The sequence below is a fragment of the Nyctereutes procyonoides genome, unplaced genomic scaffold, assembly GCF_905146905.1.
Source record: "Nyctereutes procyonoides isolate TBG_1078 unplaced genomic scaffold, NYPRO_anot_genome, whole genome shotgun sequence".
Lineage (NCBI taxonomy): Eukaryota > Metazoa > Chordata > Mammalia > Carnivora > Canidae > Nyctereutes > Nyctereutes procyonoides.
The window spans coordinates 7113172-7132704 of record NW_026575030.1 but is presented as its reverse complement, the minus strand read 5'-3'; the positions used below and the strand labels follow the sequence as shown (position 1 = coordinate 7132704).

Genomic DNA, 19533 nt, shown 5'->3' with positions numbered 1-19533 from the left:
TGGAGAAAGCTGGCCTATGCCATGTCATCACAGGGCGGCCACTTTTCAAATTAGGATTTATATATGTTCTCTTCCCTACATAGAAATGAGCCCTTTTGACTATTTCCATCATAGTTTGTACAATTTTGAGTTGGGAAACTCCCTAAATCCAATGCCACCTTTTGTACCTGGGGAAACTAAGGCACAGATCTATGCTACTACTTGTTCTTGGCCACTCAACTGTCAGTGGCATGGTGGGGCTGGAACCCCAGACTTCTGCCCCAAAGCTTCTTTTTGCCCCTTATTCAGAGCTTCCCCAACATCTGCATTTCCCTGCAGCTAGATCACTTGGTGATAGAAGCTGGGACTCAGACTGGGGCCAGAGCCCATGTCTAAGGGCAGTAGGCCACACAGTGACCCTCCATGACCACAGCCCAGTGAAGCCCAGGTTCTGAGCCAACTGGACACACACTATTCACCAGGGTCTGCAAGCCTGTCTTTACCTTTCATTCAAATCCACCCTGGGAGGCTCTTGGTCCTCTCTTGGAGAACATTAAAAACAAAGAAATTAATTCAAACATTATCTATGCTAGGGAGAGATAATGGGAGAGATAATGAGTTAAACATAGAGTAGGGGGTATTGAGATAATAGTATCAAGTAACTATAATAAAGGCAGAGACAAATTAGATAAAGAGCCATGAGAGGTAATGTACAAAATACTATCAGGGGCAAAGGGGGGAAGTCTCTTTAAATTGGGGAATCTAGAAATGATTCATGGGTGAGGAAGTGGCCTCTGAGTGAGTCTTGAAGGAAGGAAGGAAGGATATGTCTCAGGAGGTACAGGTAAGGCAAGGTCATTCAATCTAAGAGAAAATGCATGTGTAACGAGGAGGCAGAGAGCTCTGCTTGGGATACAGTAAATGATGATTTCTTAAAAGACTAACTGATATGTCTTCCCCTCCAGAAAGCCCTCTCTGATTGCTCCAGGCTGGCTCTTCCTCAGTGTCCCTCCAGCATCCTGGCCATATGTCCATTGTAGCAGCAGCCAGAACATCATGTCACATAGTTGCCCCCCTAGAGCCAAGTGACTTGAGTTGAAGCCAATTCAAGTCACTTTTAAACTTGTTTTGTATGTGACCCCCGCACAATTCCTGACATCTGCTAAGTTCCCCAAAATATTTGTTGAACACGTCAGGGGTCTGTTTGGATCACAGAAGAGAAATCATGGGGAGAAATCCTAAAAGGAAAATTGGAGGCCTCCCTGGGGAGGGCCTTAGGGCCTGTGGTAGGGGCTCCTGCCTTATTCAGTGTGTGATGGGGAGACAGAGAACATGGTAAAGGAAAAGCCATAAACAGAGCTGTGCTATGAGCAGACTATTTTGACTCAGGACTATAGGATGGGTTTGAGAGGTGGGAACCAGAATTTGAGCAATCAGGCAAGTATGGCAGACCACTGGTGCAGGGGCAAAGGGGCTAGGACTGAGGCAAGGCAGTGAGGTCGGGCAGTTGGGGGAGATGAGCACAGAAATTGCACCTGGAAAGGAGGGGGGCACCCATATTTCTGTTCCTTGGTTGGCTAGGACAGGGAGAAGGAGCTTTCTATCATTTTTTTTTGGGGGGGGGGATGGTTTATAAAATACTCACTGCCCATAAAGTGCTTTTAATCTGTCAGGTGTAATAACCACATGAAGGGGAAAGAAGCATTTTTTTCTGTCTTCACTGGAGAAAGCTAAGACACACAGATTGGCCCAGAGAGACATAGGAAAGGAAAATCACAATGAAAACAGTGGGAAATGGCTATCAATGCAAAATCTAAGTTTTATATGTCCATGCTCTCACACACACACACACACACAAACACACACACACCGACTCTTGGTTTTTTCAACCAGCATTCAGTTCTCTTGTCACAAAAGGCAATCTTTTCAATTAGATGCTAACGTGTCTTTCACCATCTTTTTTCAATGCTGCATATTTCACAGTTGCCTCCAACAGAGCAACTGCCAAACTCTTAAAAAGCTGCAGAAAGACCCTGAGGATCAGTGGGTAAAACAACAGAGCTGAAGGCTCAGGGTGATCAGTGAATGTTTCCATGACCACTCCTGCAGGTTCTTTTACGTTGTTGCCTTATGTATTGTCTACCCAGAGTCCAGCCTTATGGAGGCACACATGGCCCTTAGAGAGAGTCCCCAATCTATTGTCCCAAGACTTGGTTCCTGCCTCCGAGAAAGTGACAGATAATCAGATGCACACACACACACGTACACAGCTTGTCCCAACTATTTCATCACCAAACAGCAGTTGAATACCAATGAAAAATATTACTACAAAGGTACATAATCTATTATTACCAAATTATGAGAACCAGTGGGAAATCACTAAAGAACAGTGGCTAAAAGAGAAGTCTCCAAGTCAGGATCATGGTTTCACAATTTCCTACATGAAGAGCTTTGGGTAAATTACCTAAACCACTCTGGCTCTCAGTTTTCTCATATGTAAAATGGAGGTAAAAAAAAAAATAATAATAATAATACCTGTCTCAGGTTTTCTGAAAATGGAATAAGAAATTGTACTGCATAGCAACATAATATGTAACATATATATATATATACTAGTATGGATATCATAGATGTAGTATATATATACATATTATAAATATAGCATATTGATATACTGTATGTTATATATTACTATATGCTATTAATACATCATTATACTATATTAATTTTAGTGTTGATGGTAAAAGGGAATGTCTTGTACACTGAAGTGAAAAGGAGAGCTGAGCAGAGACAAGAGGGATTTCTCGGACCAGCAGGGAGGGATTTCTTGGACCAGCATCCCAGGGGCTGTGACCCCCACCTGACAAGAAGGCAAGGTGACTTGCGTGCTGCCCCCCTAAACATGAGGGTGGGATACTGTGTGTGTGGAAGTCTAGAGAGGCACAAGTGAAGGCTGGTGGAAGAAGCAATTGTCTGATAGAACCTTTTGGGGAGGAAGGGCAGGGGAATGCCACCTTATTGGAGTGGACTTCCAGGCTCAGCCTGGCATTACCAGCCAGGTCTTATCTGGAAGCCACGACCTTTTATTTCGCAGGTACTGTTTTAAAATCAGTAGTTATTATGTTGACGATAGTATCAACTTGCAATTCCATGTGACTCATTTTTATTTCCCATTGTGTTGTATTTTTTTTTAAGATTTTATTTATTTGTGAGAGACACACACACACACAGAGCGAGAGAGAGAGAGAGAGAGAGAGAGAGAGAGAGAGAGAGGCAGAGACACAGGCAGAGGGAGAAGCAGGCTCCATGTTGGGAGCCTGACATGGGACTCGATCCCGGGTCTCTAGGATCAATCACATCCTGGGCTGAAGGAGGAACTAAACCGCTGAGCCATACAGGCTGCTCCCCCCCATTGTATTTTCATACATGTGGTCTTTCTCTTTCTCTCATTCCCATCCAATAAAGCTGCAGATTTATTGCTTTTCCTGCTTCATAAAGATGAGGAACCTGAGAGCATAGGGGTTCCATGATTTGCTCAAAGTCACATAGGCAGTCTGAGGCACACAGCTGTGCACTTATAATTAGGTGGTCTGCTTGTTTTTGCTGTGTCATATCATTTTAGATAGAATCCAGCCTTCTCTAGACCCCTCTGAATAATCCTCAAGGCCCAGGCCCATCTCTGTCATTCCTTTTCCCCTTTCTGTGTTCCTTCTCCTGCCAGCTGCCTCCTTGAGACACACTCCAGCAACTCAGATGCTTTATCTAGCAGGTGCTCAATGGCTCTTCTGGGGGAAAATGGCCACGTGACCTTCATTCCGGGAGCACTTGCTTCACCATTCACGATTCCTGGAGGCCCTCGGGACTGACCTCGCTTCTCCAAGGGTTGGCCCTGAGGTGGGATAAATTCTGGGGACCAGTACAGCTGATACTGTCACATACTGGACACAGAGGAGCTGCAGGCCATGCCCTGGATCAGCCCCACTGCAAATAAGCCAGTGGAAATATGCCAGCTCTGGACACTATAACTCCAGGCACCATTCTCCAAGGGCCTCCCAAGTTATTCCACAGTGTGGGGAAAGGTGTGGTTGTCATAATTCTTTTTAAGCTGAGAGACCTTCTTGGCACAGTGTTTTAGCTCCTGGCTTTGGGAAAGGGAGGACGGCAGGCTGGCCGAGGGTCCAGCTCTCTCACCCCCAAAACTGAGCAAGTTCTGAGTCAGTGACAAGGTATTTAAGAGATAAAGAGACCTTTCTGCTAGGGAGACTGAAGACTGTGAGCCAAAGGCTCTCTAGAAATAAACACAATATGACAGAGCCTGAAGCCAGCTAACCAGCCCTTTCAGTACCCTAGGCTCAGTCCATGTTCTGAGTGCGATCATCAGAATGTAATGTGGTGGACGTTATTATCTTAGTTCACCACAGAAAAGCCTGTGCTGAAAAAAGATTTAATGTTATGCCCTTAGCCTTTATAGAGGGTCGATAGGAGAAACATTTGAGGAGCATTTACCTGCCGTTATAGAACTGCAGGGAAAGACTGTGGCCATTATGCTCCCTGGTGTCCCTACACAGCCCCGACACAATAAATTCTCTTTCTACCCAATGCTGGGGAATATCCAGCTTCCTGCTTGCATTCCTTCTCTGTTCAGACATCTCTGACTGGACAACCAAACATACATCCTTGTCTTTCTTCTTTTCGTCTTAGTTTTTATTAAGCCTGGCCCCAAATCCCATGCTCAGTTGAAATACTGAGCCAGTCCCTGTCGCTCCAACATATGTTTCTCCCCACTTTCTTCTTATCTACTTCTTTTAATTATGATTTTGCATACAACTAGTTCTGTAGGCTGCTCAGATCTTGCTCCCATTTAACAAAAGAAGACACAACCGATGATTAATAGGCAGAGAGAGATGAAAGAGAGGTAGGTAGGTAAGTAGAGCAAGCTAGCTTTGGATGAATGATGAGAGGGGAGGGGTGTGTGAATAAACTAACCTGAGTTTCATCATTTCATCCACACAGTTAGCCCAAAAGGGAATCAGGAGTCCACAGCCAGCCCAAGATTATTAGCCCAAGATTTCCATTCATTTCTAACAAAAATATGTTAACTATCTATAATCTGAACACAGATTTCTCTAGGACACAATTCATGTTTTATTCATATTTATATTGAACACAATGCTGCCATATAGTAGGTGCTCACAAAATGTTTGAGGCAGCGTTAATTTAATTAAACTAGAAATTTACTCTACCAGGTGCAATACACAATGCCTAAAGCCCACCACATCCTTGAGGAGATACAATTCACAAACCTGTATAGATCACAATGGCCATATAATCAATACATCTTTCCTAGACTCTCCAGGCTGATCATGTCAGATCCTGTACACTCCTCCCACAGTCCATTCTCTTGCTATTTTCCCATCTACAGTGCCCACCTCCTCCCATCAGGTTAGCCAGCCCCTGTCTACCTTTGAGACTTAAATCAGGTCTCACCACCATAAAACTTGTTTCCAATTCCAGCCAGCCCACATGGATTCCCCCTTCCCTGATCATCCACTGCACAGGAGGCTTCTCAGGCACCTCTTATCTTATATAAGATAAAGATACTTTATATATACTTATATAAGATAAAGATGAAGATTCTGCCTGTGACTCGCCCACCCAAACAGCCCACGGGCACCTCAATCTCCGCCTGTCCAAAGCGGAACCCACCTCCCACCAACTGCCATGTAATCTGAGCGGTTGAGTGTGCGTGCGGGTCCTGCAGTAAAACTACCCAAAATCAGATCCTGGCGGCATTATTTTGTCAAGGTTCAAACAGAGAAGCAGAACCACTAGAAGATATTTCTATATATACATGCATAAACCCGTAGGATATGCATGTGTGTATAGGTATCCAAACACACACATGTATAGGCACACCATAGATGCTTATGTGACCCTAAATCCTTACATAAAGGAATTTTTTTTTTTTACAGAGAAATTGCCCTGCACAATTGTGGGAGCTTTCTCTCTTAGATGTGTCTTTGCATCTGGTATTGGAGCTTGACATCTGTAGGGCAGGCAGTTGAGAAGGGAAGATGGAGAGGAAGAATAAGGTGGAACCCAGAACTATATGCCAGAGTCTACAGGGTGGACTTAAACCCATGTCAGCTCTACTTTTCCTCTGACCTGAGTGAGTGAGTGTCTTGCAGAACCCAGAGTCCTTTATGACAACCTAAATGCACACCTGGCTGAGGAGTTAGGAAAGCTGAAGGAATCAGGGGATGGTGAAGTGGATGCAGGCCTCACAGCAATGAGGAGACAGCAGGTCAGGGATAATGTGTGTGAGCTAAAGGGCTGCTGCTTCCTTTCTACCCATAAATCTCCCACAAGATTCTGTCTTGCAGCTCCCACCTTAACTCGTATACAAGAACAAGAACTTTGAGGATTCCCTTGACCCAGGCAAGTTCGCACATTTCAAAGCCCCCACAACCATATGTAATCGTTGTGGTCTTAAACAAGTGGCTTAACTTGCAGAGCCTTGGTTTTCTCATCTGTAAAATGGCAGTAATATAAAGCATTCTTATGAAAATGAAGTATAATTTTACCTACTGATTTCTTAGCATGCTGCCTGACACAGAGTCAGTGCTCCATAGATGTTCTCTATTAATCTGGCCTCTCCTGTTTTTTTTCTAGCTCAGACAGTGGCTTTAAAATCTATCCCTTCACCAAGCAAGGCTTGACTCCCGGTAGTGGCCACATTAACTGAGACATCATGAAAAGATTCTGCTTTTGCCAGGTGGCATCTAGGGGGCAGATCTATTTCCCAAGGGCCTGAGTGGTCCTCAGTGTGCTGGGGTCTTGAAAGCTGCACATTCACTTTCCTTTCCATCCATGGCCAGTACCACATACTCACCCGTCCTCCACCTGACAGCAGCATCTCTACCTTCACACTAGCCACCAGACCACAGACTCAGGTGGGGACCTCCATGGGCTCCGGGACAACGATGAGGATGAAGCTTCTGTCTAGGGCACACAGTGCTGGTTCTGGCTGGGGCAGGCAGCCCAGGAGGCCTCAGCTGGGAGCAGACAACCTGCATCTGGGCCCTGGGACTGGAGCATCGAGACCTGAAGCATTCTCTTCCCCTTGGGGAAAAGGCAGCTCTTCAGAGCAGAAAAAGAAGCCTAAATTACTATGAAACCCTAGAGCCTGTGAAGATACGGAAGCTCTGGTCTTTCCCCAAAGCTCTGGTGACCTAGGAAGTCCCAAGCTCCTTCCAGGATGGGGGGAACAGGCTTGCCTGTGGCTGAGTTCCTCTCACTCAGGCCATATTCCAAGTGACAATTCAGAATTTTATACTTTCCCCACCCCCTAGAGAAACAAGATCTTTTTTTGGGCAACATGGTTTATAAGAAACTAGAGTCTTTGTCAATAACTCCTGCTAGGACTGGGAGTAAAAACTCAAGGAACAATGAAACCAAACCAAACCAAATAGAACTTGGGTGTCAGTCCATGGCCATTTTAGCTATTGACCTAGCACTCTTGGAAGATGGACTATGGTACCAGAGAGAACTCATTCCTGGGTTAGCATGGGCTGCAGGGATGCCTAGGGAAGCTCTGTAAAATGTCTTGCCCCCCATAAAGTGATCTCATGAATATTTCTCCAGAAGGCAAAAGTGGAGGATTTGTACATTTTTGCCTACCATGTTGAGGATATGGTATGATTCACAAGCATATTTAACCAGGTGTCCCTCCCTTCTTTACATCTCATCTATAGATCTGAACCCACTCTGGGTCATTCTCACATGCAGCTGAGGCCCAAAGAACTATAGCAAGAGCTCCACACAGGTGTCAGACCTGAATTCTGGTGCAGACTCTGGAAGCAGGAGCCAAATGACTTGAGCAAGACACTTCACCTGCATCTCACTGGGCCCACTTACAACAGGAAGGGGTTGTGATAAGTTCGGTGGCTAACAAACTGCTTTTAGTCTCAGAACACTTTCTTCAAAAGAAAACAATACTGATCTATTATTATTAACTTTTAATTCTTGCTTGGTTTTTAACGAATTTATTATCCATTTTCTTAATTCCAGGGACAGAAATGAAGGCCTATTTGTTCAGAAAGAGGACATCCTGCACTCATTTCCTCCTTGTAGGATTTGAATCCAGAGATATTTCATGTCCCAAGTTATAACATACCTAGCTATGGTGAACAATGATGTCCAGCACTGGTCACCTCAATTCCCTCCCCAGATACGCCTTCCTACAGCAGAGTGCCCCAGTTAACCTCCCAGAGTTATTGATTTGAACATGGGTCTCCTGCACTCTCTCAGTGCCTGATGGCATCCTTCTCCGGCAGCAGTCCTGTCCTTTATCTTAGCTTCCACACTTGGCTTCTAAATGTTTCAGTTCGCATTCTCTACATGTAAGTCTTGGTCACTAATGTCTCTTATCACCTACCAAGAACTGTTGCAGAAGTTGAGGTCCTTGTTTAAATTTGCCAAATATAGTCTACTTTAGATAATGAGACCAACTTGCTAACCGGTAATGCTATAGAGTGAGTGTGTCCCCCCAGAATTCATATGCTAAAACTCTACCCCGAAAAATGATGGTATAAGAAGGTGGGGCTTTGGGGATGTAATTAGGATTAAATGAAACCATGATGGGGGAGCCCTTATAAGAGTCACAAGAAAGCCTGAAAGCCTGCTTCCTCTCTCTGCTCTCTATCATGCTGATACCACTAGAAGCTGGCCATCCGCAAAGCCAGAAGAGGCCTCTCACCAGAACTCAACCATGCTGGCACCCTGATCTTGAACTTCTAAACTCCCAATTGTGAAAAATAAATGCCTGTTGCTTATAAGTCACCCAGTCTATGGTACTTTGTTATACTGGCCTCAAATGACAAAGACAAGTATCAAAACAAACTTGGTATTCTCTGCTGGATTCAAAAACACAAATACCTATAAAAGTCAGGCAGGTTCAAAAAACTAAAAGAACAAAAAGCAAAAGCAGATTATTAGGCCCCATCCCTGTACACTCAGTCAGTAGGTTGGGTGGGCCCATGATATCTATATTTTTAACAAGTGCTCCATGTGGTTATAATACACATCAATGATTTGAGACCACAATAGTGTAACAGGAGTCCAGCTGAAGTGTCACCTCATCAAGGAGTCTTTCTGACCTTCTCCAGCTCCCTCTCCCTAAGCCTCAAACTAGATTCTCCTCCCCCTATGATCCCCAAAACATACTTAGTTTACCTCTATGTTGAGACAAATTGCATTGTACCATAATTATCAATCTACCTATCTGCCTTCTCTACCACCCTCAGCAAACCAGAAGTTTCTGTAGAATAAAAATGTATCCTGAATGCCCTAGTATCTGCCCTCAAAGTGCTAAAGTCCTTCCCCTCAAAGAGTTTGCAACACAGAAATTAAGATGTAAAGGCATGTAAAAAAGCACAAAACTAAGAGTCAGCCCATCAAACAAATGCCTCATAAGTTGTAAATAACATGGGGCTTATTACCCCTCAAAAATAACAAAAATAGCTAACATTTATTGAAGTGCCTGAAGGTTAAGTAATTTTCCCCAAGTCACACAACTGGTAAGTAACAGGGTCTGAATTTGAGCTCAAGTATCTGTCTCAAAGCTGGCCAAGCCCTTAGTCACCACTCCTGTCTGGGAAGCCATATTAAGAAGGGTCAGTGCCGGGGATATGAGAGGACACAGGGTGTATGGGGGGCTCAGAAGTTATAGGCAGAAAGGCTTGAAGCTGTGTCTGGAAGGAAGATTTGCACAGAGGAAATAGAGGTGTGTAGTAAAGAATTTGGCCTTGCCAAAAGTTAGATCTGGCCTGGTCCCTAGCTCCTACCTAGGAGGCCATCAATTAAATTCAGTGGTCCATTCTACAATTTGGTGGGGGAGGGTGGTGCTACGGGATGAACTGTGCTCTTAAATTTATTATGTTGAAGCCCAAACTCCAGTACTTCGGGAAGTGATTGTATTTAGAGAGAGAGCCTTTACAGAAGTGATGAGGGTAAAATGAGGTCATATCCAACATAACTGGTGTCCATCCATAAGAAGAGGAAATGAGATGCAGACATACACACAGACGGAAGGCATGAGAAGACACAGCAAGAAGGTGGCCATCTGCAAGCCAAGGATAGAGGATTTAGGAGAAAAACAGCCCTTGATCTTGGACTTCCAGCCTTCAGGACCACAAGGAAGTAAGTTTCTGTTGCTTAGGTTACCCAGTCTGTGGCATTTGTTATGGTAGCCCGCATACACAAACACAGTTGGGAGTAGCAGTATCTTCCTGGCAGGTTCACTGAGAAGCTTGAAGAACAATATCCGTAAAGGTATCTGAGGAAGTCAGGGCTGGTATGTAGTGGGAGCTCAATAAATACTCTGTCCCTCTCAACTTCCCCAATATGCTACATTTCTTCTTCAGAGCTTGTCATATATGATTCCTGTAATATAGCCTATATGTGAGTGTGTGCATGCACACTCTATATTGGAATGCAATCCCCTTGAGGCCAAGGATCGTCTCTTAAAGACTTCTTTTTCTTCATATCCACAGTGCCAAGCTTAGTATATATCATATATTGTTTGTAGAATGAATGAATGAATAAATGAATGAAGTGTATGAATGGGTGAGTGAATGAAGACCCTAATCTTGTACAAACAAGAAAACTAAAGCCAAAGAAGCAAAGTGACTTGGCCAAGGACATTCAGCTAGTCAGGGATCAGCCAAGGAAGAGCATCCCAGGAATCCTGACTCTTTGTCCAGTGCTCTCCTCTCTCTTTGCTGAATCTCTCAGCACCAAGAGCAGGACTGTGCAGAAATAAACTCTTTTAGTTCCCAGGAAGTGGCCACTGTATCCTGTTCTCCCTCACTCTGCTGAGGCTCAGAGTCACTTCTCAGGTTCTGTAAACACAGAGCCTCTTGTGGGCCTCCCTGAAAACAGCTCAAGTAGGAGCAGGTTCTGCTACTGCCCTCCAGTGCAGATGATCAGGACAAAGCAGTCCATATCCCACACAGTTACAGCCACTGGAATTCTCCTGCAGAGCAAATATCCTGTTAAAATTCAGCTCCAGGCGTCACAGCCCTGACCACCAGGCCACAAAGGTGCTAGTGATGTTGGTGGTAGATTGGGGAAGCAGTCCAGCAAGGTGGCCAGTCGCCTTGGCATGGGGCTAGGGTGGAGTTTGCAAACTGGCAGCTTGCACTCCAGACCATTTTCATAGAGTTCTTATTGCTTAGACATACCGACTAAAGTCTTACAGATAGAATATGATGTCTGAGATTTGCTTCAAAATAATCCAGGGTGGGATGGGAAGTGGGTGGGGACACAGATGAGTTAGACTAGGTGTGTGTTAACTACAGCAGCCAGGTGATGGATACATGCAGGTTCATTGTATGATTTTCTTTTTTGTGTGTATATGTTTGGAATGTTCCATAATAAAAAGTTTGACATTTTTCACTTAATAATTACATGAGAGTTAGAATAGCAGATCCCAAACTGCTATCCTTAAAAAGGCCTGCTTGCGAGGCTGGTCCTGGGCTGGCAGCTGGGAACTTGGCTGGTAAGTAGTTCCTTACATGGAGAGAAAACATTCCCTAACAGAGAAGAGCAGATCAGTCTCTCTAGCCTGTGAAACAAGATTGTGCATGCTGGACACTTGCTTTCTCCTTTGGAAGCCTGAAATTTTAGTATGTGCTTGGTAGAGTGACCAGCACCCAATGAAAGTCATGGGTGCTGAGTTCCTCGTCAGCTTCCCTGCACAGAAGTGTCACACTTGCATCACTGTACTTTGTTGCTGGGGAAGCACTGGATGCCATGTGGCCCCTTGTGAGGAGGAGAAAGTAGAAGGAGCCTGGGAATCAATTCCCCGAGGCTGTGTCCTTTCCTTTTATAAAATCTGAGCAAAGACCTAAATGAAATCAGAGAGGGAGGCTTGCAAAGCCTAGGGGGATAGTTTCCCTGGATTGGAAAGAGCATGTGCAAAGGTCCTAAAGCAGAAGTGAGTGGCTTGTCCAAGCTGTTAGAGCTGGGTGAGCAAGAGATCAAAGAGGTTGGCAGTGGCCAGATTCCTGTAGGCCATAATGAAGCTTCTGGATATTATCTGGGGGTGAGAAAGGAAAATATTGGAGTGTCTTGACCAGGATATGAACATAGAGGCAGCAACTGAGGGTTACTCAGGGACAGTAAATAACGTTGCCAGTAAGTAGCAAGGTCAGAATTAAATCTCCTGTCTATCTGACTCCAAAGAGAAGTCCAGAGCCGATGCCATTGCCAAGGCCCAACACAGAAATGTTTCTTTCTCAGAAAGTTGTCTGAGACCTAAAAATTCAACCAAACTCTTGGTTTTTCTTTGCTCTGGGACCCACCCTCATAATACCATGGTGCATGGGAACTTCCCAGCCCAAGAAAGGGACACCTACTACAATCGGCATTTTTGCCAAGATCAAATACAGTGTTTCTTTGTGATCATTAAAAATTGTTAACACAGAAGCATGTTGCACAGGAACTCATTTATGACGCCTCATGGGTAAATGCAATTTTTAGCAGTTAAGTCACTTGAAAATCATTGGTATGCTTACTATTTAAAAGAAACTGAAAGAAAGCCTTAGTAAAGAAAAAGAGAATCATCCTGTAAACAAATAATGGCTTCCTAATTTCTTTCCTTCCCCAGAATTATAGTTTCTGTACATGGGGTTTTCTTTTTTTTTTTGGGGGGGGGTGGGTTTTGTTTTTATTGAAGTTCAATTTGCCAACATATAGTATAACTGTACATGGGGTTTTCTTAAAGCAGTGGATGCCTGAATTATGAGTGTCAACATCACTGCACTATGTCACCAGTGTTAAGATATGTAACATTAGCTACAGCATGACGAGGTTTACTATAATTAAACTCCTTCTCCTCCTGATGAAGAAGCACCCACACCAAGTAGAACTGGCCCATCAAATCTAGTGAATTGACACAACCTCTTTTCATTGCCATCTTCTCCCTGATATTACACTGAAACAGTCCCCCTGGGATACTGGGACACTGGATTCTTTTAGTCCTACTTCTGAATTTTATTTGGCCAAACAGAACCAGGCTTTAACTCACCAGAGGGCTCCCACAAGAAGCAAATGTAGGTGTGTTTTGAGTGTGCTGATGATCAAAGAGAGAAACCAACTTTTGTGCCAGCAACTCTTGATTATTCAGGGGTGGATGATCCAATTTGTGGATTAGCTGGGCCTCTTGGCCTTTCCTGATTTCACTGATCATTAGCCCATGGCCCCCTCAGGCCAGAAAGATAAAAGGAGTGCCAGGCAAAGCGGTCTGGTGGCTTCTTGGCGATCCTGTAAAAGGGGGCAGGGCAGAAAGGCAGTCATATGCAATAGGGAAAATGAGGTTTAGGGATTATCTGGATTTCAATGAGCTGGTTTCTCCATAGCTTCCTGGCCCCCCACCTGAGTCCCTAACGCTGGGTAATGGACAGTTTGCCTTGGATGGAGTGGGGCGTAGAAACAGAGCCTGGTGGATTGAGAATGTGTGATTTCAAGTGCCTGGGGGGCAGGGGGTGGGATGGGAAGATGAGGCTGCCCTCTATGGGCTGGGAGATCCTCAGAGCATCAGGCTCCTCACCATTTCTGTGGTGAGGGTGTCAGGGAAGGCATGGTGGGGGCGGTAGGGGCTTTTACCCAGAACATCTCTGCACCAGGAATGGCAATGCTTTTAACCCTAGAAAAGGAAGACTCCATCCTCTTACAGAACACTTTCTTAAGATTCCAAAAGCTTCTTAGGAGGAGAAGGAAGAGTGAGAGAGGGAGAAGGAGGGGGGGGCGACAGAGAGAAAAGAAGGAGCAGGAAGTAAGGAAGAAGAAAAAGAAAGAGGGAGGAAAGGAGGAGGAAGGAAGGGGGAAGGTGGGGAAGGGGAGAGAATGGGAAAGCTGGGAGAGTGGGGAGGAGGGAAGGAGTATGGGGAGAGGTGGGGGAAACTGCAGTCCAGCCTCAAGGAGTTCTGATTCCAAAAGCTGGTCTTAGAACAGCCCTTCTCAATGACCAGATCAGACTGAGCAGGTATTATGGGGATCATAAATCTAACCCCTTAGGAAAGTCAGACCATCAGGAAAGAGGGCCAGAGGGATTTCACAGAAGCAGAGGCAGGTCTTCCAAAGTGGCAGATCTGCCACTTACCTGCTGTGTCTCTGAGCCAGTTACCCTGGAAGCCTTTTTCCTTATGTGCAGAGTCAGAATGGTAAGAGTGCAAATTTCCTCCCACAGCTGAAAGAAAGAACTGAGATCCCTAAGTACAGGTAGGGAACGCAGAAAGCCCTGGATGGATGAACAGATTTCCAGAAGAGGCGGATGAGCCTCAGCCCCCGCAGAGATGCCCACATCCGCATCACCTGCACTCTGTTTCTGGTACCCGAGTGGCTGGCTGGCTTCACCACCACTTGGTGTTTCAGCTGTTCGTGGTGGTAAGGCATCCAGGACACCACTGGGCTCATGTATGGATTCCGAGATCAACAGCCCAGTGATAAGAAGTCTGGTCTAGGCACTTTGAGAACCAAGTCCTGGATGACACTGGCTCCTTCTGTGATGTTAGCAAGCCACACACCTCCTCTTCATCTCGGTCACTATTCTTCAAATGAGAACAAGAATTCCTCCTCTGCCTCTAGAGAGGTGGACAGTGTGAGCTGCAGAGTGAAAAGTGTCATAAATGAAAGGATGAGGCAGGGGGTTAATCTAATTTTTTTTATTTTTAGTTACCCAAAAGGATTTCCTAATTTTCAAAGTGTTTTGCAAATATTGATATTCTAAGGCTCAGTGTCAAAGCCTGAGCCAAACAAAGGAAATCCATGGAGCTGGATGCCCAGGAGAAGGGAGAAACCCCAGGACTCCTGCTTTCTCTCAAGGATAAGGAAGTAGAGGCAGGCCTCACAAGATACTCACTAACCCAGTGCCAAAAGCAAGATGAGAAGTTTTAGTGTGGAAAAGAGTCTTGACTTCTCAGATCCCTGAAAGTGGTTCCTTGGACCACTCTGTAAGGACCACTGCTCTGGAGTGGTGTGGCTCAAACTTTAATGTGGCTATAAACCACTTGGGAATCGTATTAAAATGCAGGCTCTGATAGGGAGATCTGATCAAGTGATCTGAAGTGACCAAGATTCTGACAAGTCCCCAGGTGACACTGCTGCAGATGGCACTTCGACCACACTTTGAGCAGCAAGGCCATAAAGACTGGCCAAAAGTTTGCCTTTGACTAAAATGACCATAAATTGGGACACCTGGTTGGCTCAGTAGTTGAGCATCTGTCTTTGGCTCAGGTTGTGATCCTGAAGTCCTGGGATCAAGTTCCAATCAGGCTCCCCATGGGGTGCCTGCTTCTCCCTCTGCCTATGTCTCTCTCTCTCTCTCTGTGCCTCTCAAATAAATAAAATCTTATTAAAAATGACCATAAATTGGATCTTACAAATTGGGGGATATAATTCCAAATAGTGGGAATGGGTGGGAAGGCCATTCTAAGTAGAAGAGATGACGGAAGCAAAGATACAGATGTAGGAAAAGGCAAGTCTGGCCAAAGCGTAGAGTTCATAAAACCCTCAGGCTGCCTGCCACGCCAACCCCAAGGCAACAGTATGGTGTGCAGCCTCCAGTCCAGGCAGAGAAGCCACCGGTTGGTCTGGTACCTCTATGCAAGGGGTGTTAGACTTATCCCCACCCATAATTACCATAACAAGTATCTTTTGAGCAACAGTGAGAAGCAAAGAACTCCACAAGACAGTAATAACCTTGCTTTTCCATCATCCATCTCCACTTCAGTTTTCCCCTGAGAATCATCATTTTCCCACTCGCAGTCTCATGGGGCTGACCCAGGAGAAGCCCATGATCTGGGTTCACCCAATCAAAGCACAGCCTCCTTCTGGCCACAGTGATTGGTTCAGGAATGGGCACAGGACCTGAGCAGGTCACTGAGGACTCCCCCTGGTCTTCTGTTAGTTTTCCAGAGACACCATGTGGGGACACCACCTAGAGAGAGATGTCCAAGGAGCCCCAACTCATTGAGTCTTCCAGCCCAGACTTCAGATACAAGAGTGAAGAAGTTTCCAGATGACCCCAGCCCCAGAACTACCTGACTACGATTGTCTGAGGAACTCTGAGCAGGAACTGCCTAGCTAAGCCCAGTCAACCCTCATACTCATAAACAAAATAAATGAGTGTTGCCTTAAGCCACTGATTTGGGTGGTTTATTATGCAGCAATAGATAGCCAGAACCAGGTCTTCTTGGCTTACCTATTAATTCCAACAGTAAAAACACCAGGAAATGAATCAAAACCCAGGGCAAGGAAGCCCTTGGCTAAATAACAAATTCTCCAACTGTCTTCACTTTGAATCAACATGTTATTTGTAGGTTTTGTCAACAGGCTCTCACTGTACAGCTGCCTCAGGTAACTGTCATTTTCCTGAGCATCTGCCATGGGGCCAGTCATCCTGTCAGACATTTCAAATGCCATATCATAAGTTGAAACAGAGACATATCATTACCCTATTTACAGACAAGAATACTGAGGCGTAGAGAGATTAACCTCAGCTTGTAAATCATGAGGTCAAGATCTGAACCCAGCTTTCAGACCCAAAGCCTGTCTTCTCCAAATCCCAATGCCCACTGATTTCTTCTCTCCTGCAGTACTTTAAAAATTCCCTATGGTATTTATTTTCCACTGTAAGGCAAGGTTATAAAACCCTTTTCCTGTCCAGCATATCACAGAGAATGTCTTATCACATTTCAAAACCCTGAATTTTCCTATTTCCAGACATCTGTACCTCCCACCTTGACCTATGTATGCATAATGTGTCAAGAATGAGAAGCCGTGTGGCACAGGGAAGGAAAGTGGACTTTGTGGTCAGAGGCCCCAGATAAAATCCTGGCTTTGCCACTTGCCAGCTGTGGGACATCCAGCAGTGACTGAACCATACTCTCGGAATCCTCCTCCCTAAAAGAGATGTAAAGAGTGCCACTGCATAGACTTGTCATAGGAGAATCACACCTAATTGTCATAGGAGAATCACACCTAATTGTCTAGGCCACAGTGGGAGCAGAGTGAGTGTTCTATAAAGTTGGGTCATTTCCATTATGATACATTATATCACCCATTTACTGACATTTTACTGGCTCTCTTGGTTTCACCATCTAGGATTGTAAAATCCTTATAGAATGAGATATTTCTAGTGTTTCTTCAGCCCATGGTAGAGTATTAGACATGCAGGGGGTGCCTGATAAACATTTGTTAACAGTTTGCCTGGTTTAAATCTCTTATGTTTCAATGACAAGGCCATGGAAGGCCATACTGGCCAACATTGTCCTTTGATCATATGGATGGTAAATATATGTAAGGAATATTGAGTAGGAGAAGGAGATAGTTGGCAGGCCTTGCATAACTTGCCCAGACCTTAGAAAGCTTGAAACTGGAGCTAAGATACCCAGATTCAAATTCTGACTCAGCCATCGATGAGGAGACTGCATTCAGTGAGTCCCAACTCCTATTAGCCTTGGCTTTCTGATCTGTAAAGTGGGCATAACAATATCTATCAGGTATTATGGTGAGTAAATGAGACATTTAATGGAAGCCACAGGTTAGCACATACAGGGGCTCCATGAAAGGAAATGATTATCATTAGCTATTATACATTTGGGGATAAAATGCCCGGCTGACTCACTTCATATGGTAGTTTTGTGGACCCAGTGAGGATGGATGGCATGCTGCTTTCCAAGTATTTATAAAGTTCAATGCAAATGAAGTAATTAAAATCCAGAATAAAGTCTAAACCATCCAATATTAATATCTTTTCTGTTTGCACCTGCAAATCAGAATACAGACAATAAAGATGAAACTGCTGGGAAAATTCAGAGAAAGAGTAGCCTCAATGATCCACGGGCCTGGAGCTGGAAAGGGCCTTTAAGAACCTTCACGATCATTTGACTCACCTCATTTTTCTGGGGGCAAAATCAGGCCCAGAGAGTACTGCTCTCATTGAGAGTACAGAGTATAATAGCCTTGTTGGCATAACCGAGAAGGGAACTTGACCCAGAGGCCCAGTCCAGTGCCATTTCACTATTATCCGTCCTTCTGGCCTGCATTGGCTGCATGATGATTCAGGCATCTGCCCTCTGGAATATTCTCAGGCAAACACTGGATGTAACTGAAAAATAAGTAAATAAACACAGAACAATTTTAACACCTGAACATTTCCTCATGCCTGGGAGTTGCAGAAGAAAATGCCTCTGGGATATCCTTCTCTAACTTCCTTTCTCAATAATGGCATAAAAATTGAAATAAGTGCTAAGGATGCATAATATGCCTTGAAGAAAATATGCTTTTTTTTTTTTTTTTTTTTTTTAACAGGATGCTTCTAAATCCACCCCACAAAGGCTCTGAGACACGAGGTTTAAGTCTGGCTGGGGTTCAACCATGAGGCCAAGTGTCTGTCTTTGATAAACAAAGCTCTTCAACACTGGTAAAAGCTTATCAATGTCAGTATCTGAATTTCTATGTTTTCATGACGCTCTTGATGTTCTAAACATTCTGCATGTAATGCTGGGTTTAAATGTTATATTAATTCCTTGCACATAACGAGGCTGTCTTTTTTTCCCTGGTCGCCCAGGCTTGAAGGCTCAGTCACCTCTGACCTGCCTCTGCATTCTGAGCCCTACGTCCATCCGATTCTTGCACGATCATTTTTTCTTTCCATCCCTATGCCACTGTCCTGCAACAGCAGCCCTCCTACCTCAGGCCTACCACAGCCTCCCCAACCCCAGACCCGGCCTGGACATCACCCCTGGATTCACCCACAACAAATGCCCCCTAACTCTGTCACTTCGGGGCTCTCCTTGTCCACTGGCTAAAGTCAAAAAGTCTCAGCCCTGCAGTAGCTCTATCCTTTCATCCCTGCCTTATCTCCCCCATCCCCTGAAAAAAATTTTTTTCCAGCCCCTGAAATTTTAATTTGCTTGTTTCCTGGTGACTGTGAATGCATACCGTTCTCTGCATCTTCAACATCCCCTCCTGCCTCTACCTATCAGAACCTCAGTCAACTTTCATTTCCTGGAAACTCCAAGGCCACTTCGTCTAGTGAAGTATCTGCAGGTCACCTCAGCCAGACATTCCCAGTTCCCTTGTCAGACCTCCCTCCCATAACCTCAGACCGCACCACCACGTTGCTATATCACAGTGCCCCTCCTGGAACACACTTTCTCTTAGGTCGGGGACCAGATTTCATTCTTCACCCCTCCATAACAAAGCATTTTGTCCTCCACATTCTAGATGCTCAACAATGATCTTCTGATCAAATGAAAAGGAAAACCAGCCATAAAAATTCTTACCTTTCTCTCTCTTTCTCTCTTTTTAACCCAGTGCCTTCCAAGACACCTAGCAGAACCCAGTAGGCTCAAGACTGAATTCCTCAATACTGATTACTCCCTGGACAATAATTTGAAAGTTCCCTGGCTGCCCCTGTGCCTCAGTTTCCCTACCTATGACAACATAACAAAAACGCTTCTTAACTTACTTTACAAAGCTACTTAT

The 19533-nt window shown here is 44.8% G+C and overlaps 1 long non-coding RNA gene across 1 annotated transcript in view; it reads right to left on the bottom strand.

Annotated features, from left to right (window-relative positions):
* LOC129503633 (uncharacterized) overlaps positions 1–19533 on the bottom strand; it is a 141573-nt gene that overhangs the window by 84987 nt on the left and 37053 nt on the right. The window contains exon 3 of the long non-coding RNA XR_008663229.1: positions 17937–18151. This is a non-coding gene — a long non-coding RNA (uncharacterized LOC129503633). The remainder of the gene's footprint in view (positions 1–17936; positions 18152–19533) is intronic.